At 39.8% G+C, this 21,737-nt stretch overlaps 1 protein-coding gene and 1 long non-coding RNA gene across 9 annotated transcripts in view; one reads left to right on the top strand and one right to left on the bottom strand.

Moving 5' to 3' along the window:
- The window catches only part of LOC307196279, a 284,982-nt gene that overhangs the window by 10,944 nt on the left and 252,301 nt on the right, over positions 1-21,737 (bottom strand). The gene's annotated exons all lie outside the window — the stretch shown is intronic.
- The window catches only part of GTF2A1L (general transcription factor IIA subunit 1 like), a 959,941-nt gene that overhangs the window by 865,399 nt on the left and 72,805 nt on the right, over positions 1-21,737 (top strand). For 6 of the 8 annotated variants that reach the window (XR_013831083.1, XR_013831084.1, XR_013831085.1 and 3 more), the window contains one exon: positions 4,379-4,471. The gene's annotated coding sequence lies outside the window, so the exon portion shown is untranslated. Of the gene's footprint in view, positions 1-664; positions 1,350-4,378; positions 4,472-21,737 lie in introns of those variants that run through there. The other 2 variants (XR_013831089.1, XR_013831090.1) reach the window with 1 other exon arrangement.

Here is a 21,737-nt window from a genome sequence, read left to right as displayed (position 1 = left end):
AGACAGATACAGGATTCTTCTTAAAGAACTGTGATGAAGAGTCAATGAAATAAAGTCTAATGGGCTGAGCACAATTCTGGTCATATGGTTGATCTCAGAAGATGCTGGCCAAAAATAAATAGATGAATAGATGGATGAATTAATAAGTAGTAACTACTAAATTCACACATGTGTGGACAGGGATGAGGGTAGGAGAGAGAGAAAGGGGCAAGCATTCATTAAACATCTGTGCGCTAAACAATTTTGTATCCTCTCTCCTCCCTCTGTCTATACTTTTTTTTATCTCTGCCATTTACTAGCTCTGTGACCTTGAGCAGATTACTCAATCTCTTTGAGGTTGAGTAATTGAGGCACAATCTCTGTTCCTCAATTTCCTCAGCTCTACAATGGTAAAATAAATATATATATATATATATTAATTTAATACATCACATCACTGGTGCCTAGTAAGTGCTCATTAAACCATAGTTATTGCTATTTCATATAGCTGTTATTATTTCAGGAAAGGCATAGGATGATAATGGGAGGAAATGCAGACTTCTCTACTGAGAAAAATGGGGAGAACACATTGGATCTCTCCATTACTAGGGGTTTGAAAAGGAATGGTTTGCAACTGAGTGAAACCTAGATCCTCTCTTAGGTGGTCCTGTACTCTTTCTTTCAGCGAGCATGGTTATTCACCACAGGATTATTTGATGATGATTCACCACATGATTATCTGCCACAGCTTTAACAACGAAAGTGAACGAACAAACAAAAAAAGCCTAGGTGATGTGGTTAAGTCAGATTCAGCTACTGAACTACAGGCAACCTAAGAGGCTCCTCCAAGGCCAAATCCAAATGCTTATAATTCAGAATGTTTCTTCAAAGATATTCATGAACATATTCATGTAAGCAGTGCTTCAGAAACTAAGTGTTCTTTATAATAAGCATCCATTCATCCTAACATGCCTTGAAAGGAAAATTGATGCTATTATTCTAGCTCAAAAGATGATGAGACAGAGTGAGGTGAATTGCCTGGACTAAGGTCACACGTTAAGTCAGTAGCAGAGATAGACTCAGAATGAAAAGTAAAAGTAAACAATATTTTCCCCCAACAATAGTGGTGCTTCAGTTCTAAGACTGTTACCTTTCATTGCCTTCTTTTTAAGTTTTGGTACATTCAGTGGCTTTTGAAAGCAGCAAGCCTTGCACTATTCCACCCGCCTGGATGAGTTTTTAAAACTCACAAATTTCCACTCACTTGTGGTTAAACTTCAGCTAGCTGCCAGTGTATTTAAAGGAACACTCCATGAGCCTGGACAGCGCTATGGCCTAAAGCAATAAAGAGGTTGTATCCAAATCCTATCCGCGTTATCTACGCAGCTGGTTTAACTCTGGGAGGGGCTTCTGACCCTGAAACCTGACTTCTCCAGTTAGCCAGGTGGTATGTGGCACTGGCTTCAAGGTCTTGTCACACACTCCTGATACTTGGGAAAACAGTTTACTAAGTTGGATTATTGGTATTTTCAATATTAATAAAAATGGCAGTACATCAAGGAGTTACAGCCAAACATCTCAAGTCAATGTGGAGACTGGGGGACAGTAAACAAAGTGAACTGTCTCAGCAGTTCACTTCCAGTTATCTCAGAAGGAAGTCAAAACTAAAGAGCAGAGAGTATTCCTAGAAGAGCTCTTTGTAAGCTGTTTTTGACTTTATTTGGGCTTTGTTCTGTTTTGGTTTTGCCGCTTAACTGTCTCACTGCAGCGATCAACACTGAAATTTCGCTCTGAGCAAAAAGAGTGAAGAGAAAGCTGGGAAGCCACCCTCCTTTCCACCTCCAAGCTTCATGGAAGAATAGCCCAAAGGCTATTGCAATGCAGACAGTAATGCAACCCCAGAGGTCTTTTAACCGGGGACATGACAATCCAGCTGGAGTTTGAAGTGTGACCTTGGAGGTTTGAAGAGATAAGCCACCTGTGGAAGTCTCATATTGAAGAAAATCAGCCCTGCTTTTAGGAAACTGTGAAGGACTCCCAAGAACCTTGCCCAGTACCAACATGGCCCCACTGCCTGCACGCAATATGGTCCCAGGCTACCTGTCCAACCGTACTTACCATTGTTTCCTTTCACACTCACCATGCTTTCTGGAAGCTGAACTATCTGCAATCTCCTGTACAAACCCAAAACATTCCTAACTTAGGCAATTCTTTCCCCTCAAACCTATTTTACTCTCATGTCTGCCTGTGTTCCTTGTCCCAGTAAACAGAAACTCTGTTTACCAACACTACTAATTGTCAAACTAAAAATTTGAAACCACCCTTGAATTCTTTTTTATATCTGCCTGTCAGATCCGTCAACAAATCCTGATTCCAACCACTTCTCACCCCTTCCATTACTACAAAACTGGTGCAAGCCTCCGCCTCTCTTGCCTGGATCGCTGCAATAACCTTCTAATTAGTCTTGTTGTTTCTTCCCTGGCCCTCCTGCTGTCTATTTTCAACAAAACAGATGGTGATTCTGTTAAAATATAAATCCTATTGTGTCACTCGTCTACTCAAATTTTTCTTTACTTCCCGTACCAGTCAGACGAAGGCCAGTGTCCCAGCAATGACCTACAAGACCTTCCATGATCAGGCTTCATCTCTACTACCCTTGCTCGCTACTCATCCTTTTCCAGTCAGAATGGCTTCTGTTTTTCCTTTTAAAAACCAATCACACTCACTCCTCACATCCTCTACACTGCTTCTGCATGAAGTTCTTTTCTCCCAGGTATAAAATGATGTTTCTTCTGAACCCTTCTTCGGGTATCTGCTTAACTGTCATACTCTCTCTGGAATCTATCCTTACTTTTTTATTCCGGCACAGTATTCATCATTATCTAACATATTGCATACTTCATTTGTATTGTTTATTTGTGTTTGTATTTATGTTTCCTATCATTAGGAAGAAAGTTCATGCAAGCAAGGAGTTTTATCTATTTTATCTATCTTATTTATTGTTGTGTCCCCCAGCCCCTAGAAGAGAGCCAGGCATACAGTAGATTCTCTGTAAATGTATCTAGAATGGATGAATAAATAAAGTCACCTTTTTACATTGCTGAAAGACTTAATGAGTATGTCAAAAAATAATAGAGTTATTTCTCCCTTGAAGGGCCATAGTTTTTAAGAGTCCAGAAGCATACAGCTCCTGAATTCCAGATAGCAAGGATGATGAAATCTTCTTTTCAAAGAAATGTCACTGTTACTGTTAAGTCCCAGTTACAATTCCACAAACTCCCTGTGGGCATAGTTAATCTGAGGCCCCTTTGAAAAAAATGTCAATTACCTCCTGGTTTCTTCCTTCTCCAGCACTGTGACATCCTCCCCGGATTAGTTCTCATTTCATTTTCTATAGCATCAACAGCAGAGCCAGCATTCATTCTCTTCAAACAAATTACTAAAGGCAACATGATAACCTGGCAGAACTGTCTTAACTTCAGTTATCTTTTTCCCTTTGAAGTTACATCCCCTCTGCTCATTATCAGATTGAGTAGATTGTATGTGATGTATTATTGGTCTTGTTCTATTTTAGTATAACATTTATTGTATTCTAATGAGAGTTGAAATAAATTTGCTAATGACATGAATAATTATAAGTGTAAACATTAGCTGGGTATGTGACTACTGGGAGAATGCCTCAAAAAAGAAAGAAATCCTGTGGAGGTCAACAGAGAGAAGCGGCGACAACTGTAATCGAAGTCTTTCTCCCCTTCTGGCGGTTTATACCGCAGATAGGCTCTCGGTGCTGCTGCGTACACAAGCAGAGAGGGAGGGGCAGGAGGATTCGGACTGAGTTTTCCGTTTACAAAGTTGGTAGGTTACTGAGGAAAGGTGGATGTGCAATGTTACACTGAATTGCCCAGGGAGGAGGAGAATTGCTCACTTCATTTTTTTTTTTTTTTTGGGGGGGGGCGGTACGCGGGCCTACTCACTCTTGTGGCCTCTCCTGTTGAGGAGCACAGGCCCCGGACACGCAGGCTCAGCAGCCATGGCTCACGGGCCCAGCCGCTGCGCGGCATGTGGGATCTTCCCAGACCGGGGCACGAACCCGCGTCCCCTGCATCGGCAGGCGGACTCCCAACCACTGCGCCACCAGGGAAGCCCTGCTTACTTCATTCTAATTGCCTAATATGTATTATGGCCTTACTTATAACAAGGCACTCTGGTAGGCATTTCCAAGGAAACAGAGTAAGCATCATTTCTGATTCAAAAAATTTTCAACTGAGTAGAAAAGACAAGAATATAAATGACTATACTGGCAAAGATATAGTCACAGTTTGCCACAAGTTATAGGCACAAATAGCCACCATGATAGAGGCACAAAACTGGTCCTAACCCATTCATTTGTGTTTGCCAGGGGAAGGAGGATGGGAAATGAATGTGGATGTGTGTAACTGCTGGAAAAAATCTTTCTGCCTCTATGAGGAGAGTCTAGGATACATTTTGAGATGTGAGTATGATTTTAACAGTCAAAGAGGCTCAAGAAGAACATTCCAGAAAGTCTGTGTAAAGTTGGAAAAATTCAGAATATGGTAAGTAGTCCATTGGGATGAAGCACAGGGAAGTGATGGTAAGTAGGGCTGAAATGTAAGTGGAGAACAATAAAATCCTTAAATATCAGGCTGTAAGTTTGTACTTACAGGAAATAGGGAGCCACTGAAGGCTCTGAGCGTGAGCGGGACATTAAGAGATCTCAGAGTAGTAAGATTCTTTTAGGAGTTTCCAGAGGAAATGTGAACATGCAGCTCGCTCTCTTTCTGTCTTTGTCTTTTTTGGCCATTGGCTTCCAAGGTCTGTGTAGAGACAATCTGACCCATTGTAAGTAATTTGGAGATTGAAGTTGAAAGTTTGATCAATGTTAAGTCCTGAAATAGAGTAAAGTACTCACAGCAATTGTATTGTTATTTTTCCCACTGCAAAGCTAAGGAAGCTGAGGAACAAAGAGATTAAGTAACCTGCCCAAGGTCACATAGTTAATGGCAAAGAGAAAAAGAGACAGATTGAGAAGAAAACCAAACATGCATTGTTGAATTGGTATAGATGCAAATACCATTAGACATTTGCTTAATGTATTATAGCTTTGGGTAAATTAATTTAAAGCACTAGAAGTTTAATGGGTTGAATTAATAGTTAGAATTAATAGAATTTTTAAATATATGGCTGAATATTTTGGTAGTTTTAGTTAAATATTTCTCAGTTGCCTTATTATATTGACTGAACAGTTCTACTCAAAGAAGATTACACAGAAATATTTTATGGATTCTGAGCTTTTAAGGCTGTGGTTCTCTCTGAAGAACAAACAGATATTTGAAGAATGAACAAAGAGAAAAGCCTTCTTACTTTAATTGTAGACAAATAATTTTCCTTAATACATAGTGAACAGTAAGTAGAGTCGGTTTTGGAAAGTAAGTACAAGAGTAATTCTGCAACCCTTTTTTAAAATAAAACATTCTCATTAATGCAGCTAAGGTTTTCTTGTTTGCTCCATTTAACAGCTGTTCAGCTGTATTCTCAGATGGTGTGTGTGAAGAAGTCAGTTATAAAAAGTGTTGTAAGCACCTTATTAAGAAAAAAAGGTTGCATGATAGCCTAAGAATAAATGTTTCTTCTCTATTCATCTGTTGGCTAGGGTCCCCTCCAGATACTTGAAGGGACAAGAGCCACATTCCCAATAATACTGATTTTACCCCTCTCTTAGGCCTAGACCATCATAAGGTTAAACTTATCTTTCACCTAAGTATACCCATATGTATTATACTTCATCTCCGTAATTAAGATGCAAAGGTCCCCATAAACAAAAACCAGAAAACGTGTGTATGTTATTGTTAAAACATTAGTTGTTGAATGAGAAATTAGAGAAACATATACAGAAAAATTCTGTGGACTCAGGAAATCTTATTTTTCTTAAAGTTTTGAAGCTATTGGATTTCTGTACTATCCAGTTATTAGCACATTCATTACACTTTTGTCAACCAAGTAAAATAGACATCATATAATTCCTTTTATTTCCTCTACTTGAGGCTGAGCTTTCAACAGAAATTAATGTTGGGTCAAGAACTTTTAAAATGTATACTTCGACCTTACCCAACAATTACTCTAGAAATATATTCCAAGTAGATAGCCTATCTTGGGTCAGGCTTCAGAAGCACCCTCTGAAGTAAGAATTCATGTGTGACTTTTTAAGAAAGTGCCCTAAGAACTACGGAGAGAAGAGGGGAAGAAGAATAGGGAATAGGAAGAATCCAAGCAAGATTTGCAGAATTAGACAAAGTTCACTATGGACACGTCAGCCTGGTGACACGGGGACTCTGCAGTATGAATTATGCCTCAAAGTTTGTCCTGACCTGAGGCAGAGAACTGGGCTTTCATATTCCCATATCTGCATTGGCTAAGGTTACTTCCAGCTGTTTCTTCCACATAGGCAAAGCAGTATCAGAACCCCAAAGGCAGTTCACAGAAGAGTCCTAGGTGTCAGCAGTTCAGGCAAAGCCACTGAAGCCTGGAGAAGAGCTTTATTCACAACACGGAATACTGCACAGACATTTAAAAGTTTTAATTAATTAACAAGGATTTTTTTGAACTTATTTAGGGCACTGGCAATGTATTAGAAATGTAGAAACATAGAAAACAGAAAAGACAACCTACCCACATGGGGCTAACATTCTAGAGGGGAAATAAGACAAAAAAAACAAAAACAAGAGAGATGTAGTATGTAGTAGGCAGTTAGTTATATGGAAGAAAACAGAACTAGGCATGGTTAAGAAGGACTTACAAAGGCAAAAAGTTGTATGTAAGGGAGGGGACTATATTTTTTAACTTAAAAATATAATTGAAAAAGATCAACTGAGCAAAGACATGAAAGAAAGAAGCATTGCCGCATGCATATTTGGGGAAAGATTTTTTCTACTCAGAGGAAGTAGTGCAAAGGACATATGCAGAGGGAATATGCCTGCTGTGTCTGAAGAATAGTGTGAACATTAGCCTGTCTAAGGCAGATTAAGAGCTAGGAATTCTAATGGTATGGTGGTAATCATCTTGCAATATATAGATCTATCAAGTCAACATGTACACCTTAAACTTACACAATGTTATATGTCAATTATATCTCAATAAAGCTGGGGGGGAAGTAAAAATAAATTTTAAAAAAGAGATAGGGGTCCTGTAAGTGATCAGGTCAGAGAGTTAACAGAGAGCCACATCATCCAGGGCTTTGTAGGTCATAGTGAAGACTTTGGCTTGAGGAAAGTAAGAGGCCATTGGAAGGTTTTTAGCTGTGTGACATGATCTGAATTACTTTTTAAAAGAATCACTTTGACTGCATATTGAGAATAGATTATAGAGGGGGCACGGATAGAAGCAGGGAAATAAATTAGCAACTTTTGCAGTAATCCAGGCAAGTGATAACAGTGAATTGGACCAGGACTATAGCATGGGAAATGGGTGAGAAGTACTGGATTATGTTATAAATGTAGACAACAGAATTTCCTGGTGTGTTAGACAAAAGGCATGAGAAAAATTTTAAAAGCAGTTCCAAGGAGGGTTTAAATATTTGGCCTGATAATTTGGAAGGACAGAGTGGCAGTTAATTAAGATGACTTTAGTTTCCACCTAAAGAAAATAGAAGAGTAAAGTATATCCAAAGTTAGCAGAGAAAGGAAATAATTAAAATCAGAGCAGATTAAATTGGTAAACCTCAGCCATAGTAACAAGAAAAAAAGAGGAAAAACACAAATTACCAATATCAGGACTGAGAGAGGGAAATCATTACAGATTCTACAGTTATTGAAATAATAAAAAGGAAATTTTGTGAACAGTTTTGTGCCAGTTAATTCAACAATTTAGATGAAATGGAAAAATTCCTTGTACACAAACTACTAAAGCTCACTCAAGAAGAAACAGAAAAACTCAATAGCTCTGTATCTACCAAAAGAATTGAATTTGTAATTTAAAACCTTCCCTCAAGATAACTCCAAGACAAGGTGGCTTCATGAATGGTTTCTACCAAATATTTAAGGAAAAAATAATACTATTACAACACAAACTCTTCCAGAAAACTGAAGAGCAGAGACTACATCTCAGTTCATTCTATGAGACAGATGACCTTAACACCAAAACCAAAGAAAACTAAAGATCAATGTACCTCATGGGCCTAAATACAAAACTCAAAACAAAACTTTAGCAAGTTGAATCCAAATATACACACATACATGATGATACATATGGTAGGACAGGGAAACTTTTCCCTTCTTTCTAGGTTCTTTGGCTTGTCTAATAATTAAATTGAAGTAAGACATAAAAGAAAAACAAATTTAATTTCATATATATGGGAATTCCAAAGATATGAGGCTCTTTTATAGCCAAGACAACTGAGTCCTATATGCCATCCTGGGCTAAGGAGAAGGGGATTGGGGTCTGGGACTTGAAAGGGAGTAAGACAACTCATGGGTATATGGGAAAAGCAAATGTTTGGTTAAAAAAAAATGCATGCCATGCCACACAGGTAAGTCCTTCCGGTGTAAAAAGTTATCTCTGGTAATAGCTCTCTTCCTGGTATAAGCCTGATATATAAATTCTTTTAGGCAGTTAAGGAAGAGTTACAAAGCTCTTATTGAATCTGTTGGGCCTTGATTGTCTTCAGCTTGAAATAATCCACATGCCTAAGTGATACATTCTGTGGCAGCCCACCCTGAACCGCATCCACACTATAAGAGGTGGAAAAGCAAGCAAGCTGCCCTATAGCTTACCTACCCCTTGTGTACACTAAACTATTCCCTCTCACTTGATAATTTGAGTGTAATGAGCTTATACTGCCAGCCCGGTTTTATGAAGGGCTCACTGATGAATAGACCATGATCAGTGAAGCATTCATTTACTCTGGTACCATACAGCACTGCATAAACCTTGCTATGGACTGAATTGTATCCCCCCTAAAATTCATGTGTTGAAGGCCTAACCCACAATGTGACTGTATTTGGACTTAGAGCCAGTAAGTAGGTAATCAAGGTTAAATGAGGTCATAAGAGTGGGACCCTGATCCATAGGATTAGAGTCCTTGTAAGAAGAGGCACCAGTGAGCTTCAGCTTTCTCTTCCTGAGTATACTCAGAGAAAGGCCATGTGAGGGCACAGTGAGGAAGAAGCCATCTGCAAGTCAGAAATAGAGCTTTTGCCAGAAAGCTAACCCCAACAGACCTTGATCTTAGACTTTCCAACCTCAAGAACTGTCAGAAAATAAATTTCTGTTGTTTAAGCCACACAGTCTGTGGTATTTTGTTATCAGAGCCTAAGTAGACTAATACAAGCCTAAAATTAAGGAAGAGACCCACTATACCTCTTCCTGCTAAAGGACCCTCCCCTGTGGGATTAAAGTCTGGAGAAACTTAGAAAATTAACAAGGCACACTATTTGCCTTTAGTATTTACAGAGGGAGAGGCCATACTAAAATGTCCCTATAGTGGTTATACAGACACCTTTTTTTAATACATAAATTTGTTTATTTATTTTTGGCTGTGGTGGGTCTTTGTTGCTGTGCACAGGCTTTCTCTAGTTGTGGTGAGTGGGGCTACTCTTTGTCACAGTGCTCAGACTTCTCATTGCAGTGGCTTCTATTGTTGTGGAGCACAGGCTCTAGGCACACGGGCTTCAGTAGTCGTGGCTCACAGCCTCTAGAGCACAGGCTCAGTAGTTGTGGCACACGGGCTTAGTTGCTCCATGGCATGTGGGATCTTTCCGGATCAGTGCTCGAACCCGGGTCTCCTGCATTGGCAGGCGGATTCTTAACCACTGTGCCACCAGAAGTCCCCATATACCATTTTAATAATGTATTAATATTCACCCCATGGGGGAGTTGGGATCAAGATGGCAGAGAAGTGGGACATGGAGCTGACCTTATCCCATAAAAAACATTAAAGATACATCTACAAGTGGGACGATTAGCACAGAACAGCTACTGAATGTCACAGAAGACCTCAGACTCCTGAATAGACAAGAAAACTTCCACGTAACCAGGCAGTACAAAAGGAAAAAGAAAAAGAAGGCATTGGGATGGGGCCTGCACCCTAGGGAGGAAGCTATGAAGGAGGAAAGATTCCTGAACCCAAGGAAATCTTCTCACCAGCAGGGAGATCAGACTGGATGGAGGGGGAGCTTTGGAACCCAGGAGGAGAGCACAGCAACAGGATGGGGAAGGCAAAATGGAGAGTAACATGCACAGGTCGACTGCCCTGTGCTCCCCAGCCTGAGACACTCATCTTTTGGTGCAGGTGGGGGCTGAGTGCTGAAGCTCAGGCTTCAGAGGTCTGACACATGGAAAAGATCAGGGTTGGCTCTGTGGAGAAAGCCTGAAGAGGCTGGGCTGTGGCAACTGAGGGTGTACTCAGAAGAAGTCTGGGCCCACCTGAGAGGCAAGGCACCATTACTGGGGGTGGGGGGGCACACGAGGAGAGAGGCAGGACTGCCATAAGAGCTTCTTTCCCTGTGAGTGCTCCCAGGCAACAGGACACTGCCTACAGGAGCTCCAGGGCTGGGCGCGAGTCACCACCACCATCATGGGCTCCAAAGGCAGTACTGGCCACCGCTATGAAACCCACAAGCAGGCGGAGGCCCTGTCCCCATTGTCCCAGGAGTGCATAGAGAGGAGCTGCCCATAGGAGACCCCTGAGCAGGCACCAGGCTCTGCCCCTGCTGTCCCAGGATCACGCAAGGGCCACTGTAACTGCACACCCCATATCAATGGGATAATGGCCAGCACACACTGAGGAAAGAGGCAGCAAGCATCCAAACTAAAAGCAGCCCCTCAATGCCGGACAAGAGGGCAGAATAGAAGGACTTGAGCTCACCGCCTCTCACAAAAACACCCAAATCACAACTCCTGAACAACCATCGATAAAAGAGACTGGAACCCACCAAAAAAATACATTTCACATTCAAAGACAAAGAAGCTGCAATGATACAGCAGGAGGGGCACTTTTGCAACATAAATCCCATACCCACTGGGTGGGCGACCCAGAAACTAGAAAATAAGTATATCGCAGAGGTTCTCCCACAAGAGTGAGAGTCCAGAGTCCCACATCAGGCTCCCCAGCCTGAGGGTCTGGCATCAGGAAGAGGAATCCCCAAAGCATTTGGCTCTGAAGGCCAGCAGGGCCTGAGTGCAGGCAGCTCCACAGTACTGGGAGAAACAGAGACTCCATTCTTGGAAGGTGTACAAAGGGTTCATGTACACTAGGACCCAGCACAAAGTTGTAACTCCATAGGAGTTACTGTACTTACCTATGAGTCTTGGAGGGTCTCCTGGGGAGGTGGGAGGCAGCTGTGGCTCACCGGAGTGGTGGGGGGCAACAACACTTTTGACAGAGGCCCCAGAGAATATTGATTGGTGTGAGCGCTCCCAGAGGTCACCATTTTGCCATCAGGACCTGGCCCTACAGGCACCAGGCTCCAGTGCTGGAATGCCTCAGGCCAAACAACCAGCAGGAGGGGAACATAGACCCAGACATTGGCAGACAGGGTAACTAAAGCCATACTGAGCTCACAGCCACCTCAAAACACACCCTTTGACATGTCCTGCCCACTAGAGGGATAAGACCCTGCTCCATCCACCAATGGGCAGGCACCAGTCCCTCCCACCAGGAAGCATCCACAAGCCTCAGGACCAACCCCACACACCAAAGAGCAGACACCAGAAGCAAAAGGAGTTACGATCCTCCAGCCAGAGGAAAGGAGTCCACAAACACAGAAATTTAGACAAAATGAGATGGCAGAAAAATATGTTTCAGACGAAGGAAAAAGATAAAAACCCACAAGAACAACTAAATGAAGATAGACAATGATAGACAATCTACCTGGAAAAGAATTTAGAGTAATGATAGTAAAGATGATCCAAGACCTCAGAAAAAGAATGGAGGCACAGACCAGAAGTTACAAGAGGTGTTTAATAAAGAGAAGATTTAAAGAACAGAGATAAATGATGCAATAACTGGAATGAAAAACACACTAGAAGGAATCAATAGCAGAATAACTGAGGCAGAAGAACAAATAAGTGAGCTGGAAGACAGACTGGTGGAAATCACTGCCATGGAACAGAATAAAGAAAAAAAATGAAAAGAAATGAGGACAGTCTCAGAGATATCTGGGACAACATTAAATGCACCAACGTTCCCATTATAGGGGTCCCAGAAGGACAAGAAAGAGAGAAAGGGCCTGAGAAAATATTTGAAGAGATTACAGGCAAAAACTGCCCTAACAGGAGAAAGGAAACATTCAAGTCCAGGAAGCTCAGAGAGCGCCATACAGGATAAACCCAAGGAGGAACATGCCAAGACACATATTAATCAAACTGACAAAAATTAAAGACAAAAAATATTAAAAGCAACAAGGGAAGAGCAATAAACAACAAACAAGGGAACCCCCATAAGGTTAGCACCTGATTTCTCAGCAGAAGCTCTGCTGGCCAGAAGGGAGTGGCATGATATATTTAAAGTGATGAAAGGGAAAAACGTACAACTGAGAATACTCTACCCAGCAAGGCTCTCATTCAAATTTGACAGGGAAGTCAACAGTTTAAAGGCAAGCAAAAGCTAAGAGAATTTAGCACCACCAAACCAGCCTTACAACAAATCCTAAAGGAACTTCTCTTGGCAGAAAAGAGGCCACAAGCAGAATCAAGAAAATTACGAATGAGGAAGCTCACAGGTAAAGTCAAACATAAAGTAAAGGTAGGAAATCATCCACACACAAATACGATATCACAACCAGCAACCATGAGAAGAGGAGAATACAAATGCAGGATACTGGAAATTCATTTGAAATTAAGAGATCAGCAAGTTAAAACAAGCTTGTACATATATAAACTGATAGATTAAGTCGCCTACATATGAACCTTCAAGTTGTGAACTTTGAAAGATGAGAACATGCGTTTGCATATCCAATCACATGACCCTCAGCAAGAAGCTGTAGCTAGATCTGGATGAGGACAACTTCATTGAACTCCTTGCTGTGCAACATGAGGAGCTTCCTAATGAAGACCTGATGGAAAGTGCTTCATGACACAGGAAACGGCAAGGGGATTTTCATTATTTGAGGAGGCACTCTTAGTTTAGAGGCACACAACCCGAACATAGAATGGTACACAAAGGTTGCAGCAGCCATTCATAAAGCAATCCAGTGCTACCATGTCATCTATGACAAGAAAAAAAAAGCTACTATCCAGACATCACTGGTTCGTTTTTTCAAGAGGATAGAAAGAATTGAAGCCAGCAAGGAACCAGAACCTGTGCCATCAATGTCAGGCATGAGTGAAATTGCAACTTGCCCACCATCTCCTATTGCTGACAATCCTTCAGCTCTACCACCTCCCACCTCCTCTCCCTCTTCCAGTCAGTAACTCTTCTTGCCTGTTCACTCAGTGCCAGCCCCTGTATGCCAGCTGTTGTACTGTACTACTGAACTTTTCAAGGTACTGTACTGCAAGATTAAAAATGTTTTTTGTGTGTGTTGTTTTTTATGTACTATCTGTGTGAAAAGTATTACAAACCTATTACAGTACAGTACTATATAGCTAGTTGTGTTCATTGGATACCTAAGCTAACTTTCTTGGACTTACAAACAAGTTGGATTTATGAATGCACTCTCAGAATGGACCTTGTTGGTATGTAGGGGGCTTACTATATAGCAAAACCTCACGGGAACCACAAACCAAAAATCTACAATAGATACAGACACAAAAAAGAAAAAGCAATCACATCATTAAAGATAGACATCAAATCACAAGAGAACAAAGAGGAAGGAAAGAAAAAAGACCTTTAAAAATAAATCCAAGGGTCTTCCCTGGTGGTGCAGTGGTTAAGAATCCACCTGCCAATGCAGGGCACAAGGTTTTGAGCCCTGGTCCAGGAAGATCACACATGCCGTGGAGCAACTAAGCCCATGCACCGAAACTAGTGAGCCTGAGCTCTAGAGCCCCCGAGCCACAACTACTGAGCCTGAGTGCCTAGACCCCATGCTCCGCAACAAAGAGAAGCCACTGCAATGAGAAGCCCATGCACCACAACAAAGAGTAGCCCCCGCTCACCGCAACTAGAGAAAGCCCACGCGCAGCAACAAAGACCCAATGCAGCCAAAAATTAATTAATTAAATTTATTTTTAAAAATCCAAAACAATCAACAAAACGGCAATAAGAACATTCATTTGGATAATTAACTTAAATGTAAATTGAATAAATGCTCCAACCAAAAGACATAGACTGGCTGAATGGATACAAAAACAAGACCCATATATGTGCAGTCTACAAGAGACCCACTTCAGACCTAGGGACACATACAGACTGAAAGTGAGGGGATGGAAAAAGGTATTCCATGTAAATGGAAATCAAAAGAAAGCTGGAGTAGCAATAGTCATATCAGACAAAATAGACTTTAAAATAGACTCTTACAAGAGACAAAGAAGGACACTACATAATGATCAAAAGATCAATCCAATCAGAAGATATAACAATTATAAATATATATGAACCCAACATAGGAGCACCTCAATATATAAGGCAAACGCTAACAGGCATAAAAGCAGAAATAGACAGTAGCACAATAATAGTTGGGGACTTTAATACCCCACTCTCATCAATGGACATATCATCCAGACAGAAAAATCAATAAGGAAACACAGGCCTAAATGACACATTAGAACAGATGAACTTAATTGATATTTATAGAACATTCCATCCAAAAGAAGCACAATACACTTTCTTCTCAAGTGCACATGGGATATTCTCCAAGATAGATCACGTGCTGGGCAACAAATCAAGCCTCAGTAAATTTAAGAAAGTTGAGGGCTCCCCTGGTGACGCAGCGGTTGAGAGTCCGCCTGCTGAGGCAGGGGACGCGGGTTCATGCCCCAGTCTGGGAAGATCCTGCATGCCGCGGAGCGGCTGGGCCCGTGAGCCATGGCCACTGAGCTTGCACGTCTAGAGCCTGTGCTCCGCAGCGGGAGAGGCCACGGCAGTGAGAGGCCTGCATACCACAAAAAAAAAAAAAAATTTTAAGAAAGTTGAAATCACATCAAGCATCTTTTCTGGCCACAAGGTTATGGGGTTAGAAATCAATTACAAGAAAAAAACTGTAATAAAACACAAACACATGGAGGCTAAATAATATGTTACTAAACAACAAATGGATCACTGAAGAAATCAAAGAGAAAATTTAAAAATACCTAGAGACAAATGAAAATGAAAGCATGACGATCCAAAACCTTTGGGACACATCAAAAGAAGTTCTAAGAGGGGTGCTTACAGCAATACAATATTACCTCAAGAAACAGGAAAAATCACAAATAAATAACCTAACCTTACACCTAAAGCAACTAGAGAAAGAGGAACAAACAAAACCCAAAGTTAGTAGGAGGAAAGAAATCATAAAGATCATAGAAGAAATAAATGAGATAGAGACAAAACAATAGCAAAGATCAATGAAACTAAAAGCTGGTTCTTTGAAAAGATAAACAAAATTGAAAACCTTTAGCCAGACTCATCAAGAAAAAGAGGGAGAGGACTCAATAAAATTAGAAATGAAGAAGGAGAAGCTACAACAGACACCGCAGAAATACAAAGCAGCCTAAGAGACTACTACAAGCAACTCTATGCTAATAAAATGGACAACCTAGAAGAAATGGACTAATTCTTAGAAAGGTACAATCTCCCCAGATTGAACCAGGAGGAAATAGAAAATATGAACAGACCAATCACAAGTACTGAAAGTGAAACTGTGATTTAGAAAACTTCCAACAAACAAAAGTCTAGGACCAGATGGCTTCACAGGTGAATTCTATCAAACATTTAGAGAAGAGTTAACATCTATCCTTCTGAAACTATTCCAAGAAGTTACATAAGAAGGAACACTTCCAAACTCATTCTATGAGGCCACCATCACCCTGATACCAAAAGCAGACAAGGGTATCACAAAAAAAAGAAAATTACAAGCCAAAATCACTGATGAAACTAGACATAAAAATCCTCAAGAAAGTACTAGCAATCCGAATCCAACAATACATTAAAAGGATGATACACCATGATCAAGTGGGATTTATCCCAGGGGTGCAAGGATTCTTCAATAGCCACAAATCAATCAATGTGATATACCACATTAACAAACTGAAGAAAAAAGCCATATGATCATCTCAATAGATACAGAAAAAGCTTTTGAAAAAATTCAACACCCATTTATGATAAAAGCTGTCCAGACAGGAATAGAGGGAATTTACATCAATATAATAAAGGCCATATATAACAAACCCACAGCTAACAGCATTCTCAACAGTGAAAAACTGAAAGCATTCCCTCTAAGATCAGGAACTAGGCAAGGATGTCCAATTTTGCCACTGTCATTCAACAGAGTTTTGGAAGTCCTAGCCACAGCAATCAGAGAAGAAAAAGAAATGAAAGTAATTCAAATTGGAAAAGAAGAAGTAAAACTGTCACTGTTTGCAGATGACATACTATACATAGAGAATTCTAAAGATACAGCCAGAAAAATACTAGAGCTCATCAATAAATTTGGTAAAGTTGCAGAATACAAAATTAATACACAGAAATCTCTTGCATTCCTATATACTAACAACAAAAGATTAGAAAGAGAAATTAAGGAAATGATCCCTTTTACAATCACATCAAGAAGAATAAAATACCTAGGAATAAACTTACCTAATGAGACATAAGATCTCTACTCTGAAAACTATAAGACACTGATGAAAGAAATTGGAGATGACACAAACAGATGGAAGATATACCATGTTTGTGGATTGGAAGAGTCAATATTGTGAAAGTGACTGTACTACCCAAGGCAATCTACAGATTCAGTGCAACCCCTATCAAATTACCAATCGCATTTTTCACAGGACTAGAACATAAAAATCTTAATATTTGTATGGAGACACAAAAGACCTCAAATAGCCAAAGCAATCTTGAGAAGGAAAAATGGAGCCAGAGGAATCAAGCTCACTGACTTCAGACCGTACTACAGAGCTACAATCATCAAAACAGTATAGTACTAGCAGAAAAACAGAAACATAGATCAATGGAACAGGATAGAAATCCCAGAAATAAACACACACCTGTGGTCAATTAATCTATGACAAAGGAGGCAAGAATGTACAATGGAGAAAAGACAGTCTCTTCAATAAGTGGCACTGGGAAAACTGAACAGCTACATGTAAAAGAATGAAATTAGAACACTCTCTAACATCATACACAAAAATAAACTTGAAATGGGTCAAAGACCTAAATTTAAGATGGAACACTATAAAACTCCTAGAGCAAAACATAGGTAGAACACTCTTTGACATAAATCACAGCAATATATTTTTTGATCCACCTCCTAAAGTAATGAAAATAAAAACAAAAAATAAAAATGGGACCTAATTAAACTTAAAAGCTTCTGCACAGCAAAGGAAACCATAAACAAAATGAAAAGACAACCCACAGAATGGGAGAAAAAATTTGCAAATGAAGCAATCAACAAGGGATTAATCTTCAAAATATACAAACAATGCATGCAGCTCAATATCAAAAAAACAAACAACCCAATCAAAATCAAAACCCCAATGAGGTATCACCTCACACTGCTCAGAATGGACTTCATCAAAAAGTCTAAAAACTGTAAATGCTGGAGAGGGTGTGGAGAAAAGGGAACCCTCCTACACTGTTGGTAGGAATGTAAATGGTATAGGTACTATGGAGAACAGTATGGAGGTTCCTTCAAAAACTAAAAATATGATCCAGCAATCCCACTCCTGGACATGTATCTGCAGAAAAACCATAGTTTGGAAGCATACATGCACCCCAATGTTCATTGCAGCACTGTTTACAATAGCCAAGACATGGAAGCAACCTAAATGTGCTTTGATAGAGGAATGGATAAAGAAGATGTGGTACATATATACAATAGAATATTACTCAGCCATAAAAAGGAATGAAATAATGCTATTTGCAGCAACATGGGTGGACCTAGAGATTACCATACTAAGTGAAGTAAGTCCAACAAAAACAAATATCAAATGATATCACTCATATGTGGAATCTATTTTTTTAAAAAAAGAAAAGCAACAAATGAACTTATTTCTGAAACAGGTATTAAAAACTAATTTATGGTTACCAAACAGGAAACATGGGTGGGGAGGGATTTATCAGAAGCCTGGGATGAACACACACACACTATATAAAATAAACAACCAACAAGGACCTACTGTATAGCACGGGGAACTCTATAATCAGTATTCTGTGATAACCTATATGAGAAAAGAATCTAGAAAAGAATGAATATATGTACATGTATAACTGAATCACTTTCCTGTACACCTGAAACTAATACAACATTGTAAATCTACTATATTCCAATAAAATTAAAAAAAATTCAAACCATGGCATAATCTCTTAACTCCAGACAATTGTGTACTCTACCTGTATAGGGAATATTAACTAGGACTCCCCCATGGCCCTCCTTTGCCTTTAACTATGTGGAGGTTATGTGGTGTCTGTTTGGTATAGGGTAGTAGGAAAACAACTCTTGGTTTCAATAAACTCATCAAGCAGCCCCAAAAATGAAACACTGTCCTTCCCATGCTCAGTGTCCACTTGACTCACGATTTCCTCTGTGGAGATATCAAGGTTTGTTGACACTGTTGATGGGATGAAAAAGTGATGAAACATTCTTAAGTGGTGGCATAAATACACATGAAGAGGTCGGTAATAATCACTTATTGTTTACTCTCTCTTTGTTTGTTTGTTTGTTTTTTAGCCATGCCATGCAGCTTGCGGGATCTTGGTTCCCTGACCAGGGACCAGTGGAAGTGCAGAGTCCTAACCACTGGACGGCCAGGGAATTCCCACTTATTGTCTACTCTTTAACTTACTTTCTTTTCCTTCTGTTTGGAGATCCCATGACTTGCCATACCCTGGAATAACGACATCCTTCACTTCATCTTTGAATTTTTGGCACCTCAATTTTATTATTTCTGGTCACTCCCGTGGAAAATCATCAAAAATGGATATGTATATTTTCTATTATTTTCGAACCGAGTAAGAGATACTCTGTACACATGGTGATAGAATATGCAAAATCTGTGACTAGGACCCACCTTCTTTTTAAGTGAAAGAGTTATCCTCATGTTCAAAAGCAATGACCTCTGTGAACATAATCACACTAGCCTGCATCTGGGCTTAGTCTTATTTCCACCTTCCTACAAACATTATGGTGCTGAGTTTTCATGAAATTAAATTTTCAGGCAATAAACAACTTCATATGGAAACAGTAATTAAAAGAGATAGCCTTACCAATGAATTCCTAAATCTGATTAAACCTATTATCAACCTAGTTGGTGCCTGCAGTCCACATTCAAGGTGGTAAAATTGCTAATTGGTCTAACCTTTATAATCATAACCAGTAATTTCAATTTGGCCTTCAACTCTGCCCAGAAATCCCCTAGTGCTCACTCTTTGAAATCGTTATTTCACATCTTTTCTCTTCGAACTCCTAAAGCCTCCTTAGCTTGCTTCTTAAATCATTAGGAAAAAAAGAAATAGAGGCAATTGAGTGACCATTGGGTCTATTAACTTACTTGTATGGATAAGCATTCTCTCTAACTTCCTTCCAATTAGAAGGGTTTTCTTATCTTTCATTAAACTCCTTTACATTTGTCTTGGATTCCACCCCTTTCTGCCTTCACAACAACTCTTTTACTCAATTATCACCCTCAGTTTGGTCATTTCTATTCTATATGTTTAGCTATGGGGAAGCATTTTTAAAGACCTAGAAGTGGAATGAATATGAGCAAATTTTCATTTAAGTCTTATCTAGATCTAATTATTTTATTCATATTTCATAACAGATTTTATCACACAGTATTCCATTCATTATTCTAAGATACTTATGCAGCAGGAAATATACATGTTTGCATAGGGTAATTATAAGATAATACAAGAAGTTTCAAAGACTTAGATCAATCTACAGGTACTAGGAATATACATGTAAGCAGAAGCAGATAAATAAACATTGGTAAGAAAAAAGAAAGACAAATTCCTGCCCTTTGAGAATCATGGGATGGGTTCCTCCATATTGGATGTGGAATATATATCTTGACATAGCAACAATATATTAGCATTATTTAATGAACAAGGGAAAAATCTTTAACATGAAAAATTGACAAAGTGTTGATTAAAATATACACCCTGAATATTCTTTTCACTCACTTCTGATTTCAAGCATAAAACATTAAATTTCTACTAACTACTGAGGGTTTTTACTTTTTCTTCTATTTGACGTTTAGATCTGTTTCGTTGTAAGAAAAGTATGTGTGTGTGCACGTGTGTTTAGGTGCATGTGTGTGACAGAGAGACAGAGACTTGACCTCATTGCCAATTAAAGAACATGGACATTGATTATTGAAACTGAGTCAGAAACACTTTCTCTTGCTTTTTTTTCTTTCTCCCTGATGCCCGCAAAGCTCTTCTTGACTCTGATCCTCTGGCCTTTGTCAGCTTGCCTCCCCAGTGCAGGCAAAAGAGTTCACTACACCCTACCTCCACCCCAGAGTTCACTACACTCCACCTCCACCCCTCTCCTGTGCGTGCACGTGCATGCACACACACACATACACACACACTGCTACCTATGGCTGAGTAATAAGAACCACATGGAAGAGCTGGCAAGAGAGGAATAATAAAAGGCCACCAAGTGAAGCAGTCAGTGCCCATTTTGGACCACAGAGCTGTTCTCACTGAGCAAGGATCAGAAAAACTCTAGAGAGTCCCTGAATAATATCTTTCTTACCCAGAAGAACAATAAGAGTTCTTTATTTTGGGGTACCTCAGGCAACACATCTGCTCTCTTTTTCTTTCTAGGCTTTCTAAAATTTCTGCAGCCATAAACACTCATGTTCACAGTTTCCCATTTTCTACTTTGTCCAGCTAATAAAACACACCTTTGCTGGTTTGGCTTTAATGCTTCGTATTTCCTCTTTGGCTCATTAGAACAAAAGACTTTTACAGTCAAGTGTAATATTTCAGAGCTCTGGCTTTGTCAAGCATCTTCCTCATAAACAGTTTGGTTTGATTGGAAGCTACACATCAAGTTTATTTGTTATCCCAAGAGGCCAAAATTTGGCATTAATAAAGTAAAATGGATATAAGGCCTAGGAGTGCCCTAAAATATCTATTTAGAACAAGAGTCCTGGGACCTGTGGCTCTGTACATGTTCAGCAAATTCTGAAAACTAGAGCAGAGACCATCCCACACTCAGACTTCCACAGGAGTACTGGCAGGGGCCAAAATGATAGGTGGACATGCATATGTGTTACGAGTATTGATGAACTGGGCATGCTGGAGGGCACAGGCCCAGCTCGAGAGGGCAGAGCTAGTCAGCCCCAATCAATTGTTGTCATTTGGGAAACAGGCCCTGGTTGTCTTCTGTCTTAAGAGAAAGAAGAAATATGAGTTTTTTGTAAAAGCTCCTGATAAAACAATGCCTTTTGCATTCAAATTGCTATAAGTCAGTTGAGTAGAAAGATTATCCTACTTCTTATTAACTTGATGAATACTTTTTCAATGATTAAGTAAAAATAAGTCAGTTAGAAGCACAATTGTAATGATCAAGATGGCAGAGTAGTAGGATGTGAAGCTCACTCTCTCCCACAAATACAACAAAAATACATCTACGTGTGGAGTGATTCTCACA

This window comes from Stenella coeruleoalba, assembly GCF_951394435.1.
Source record: "Stenella coeruleoalba genome assembly, chromosome: 13".
Lineage (NCBI taxonomy): Eukaryota > Metazoa > Chordata > Mammalia > Artiodactyla > Delphinidae > Stenella > Stenella coeruleoalba.
Note: the sequence above shows the minus strand (reverse complement) of the source record. Positions and strands in the feature narration are given on the sequence as shown.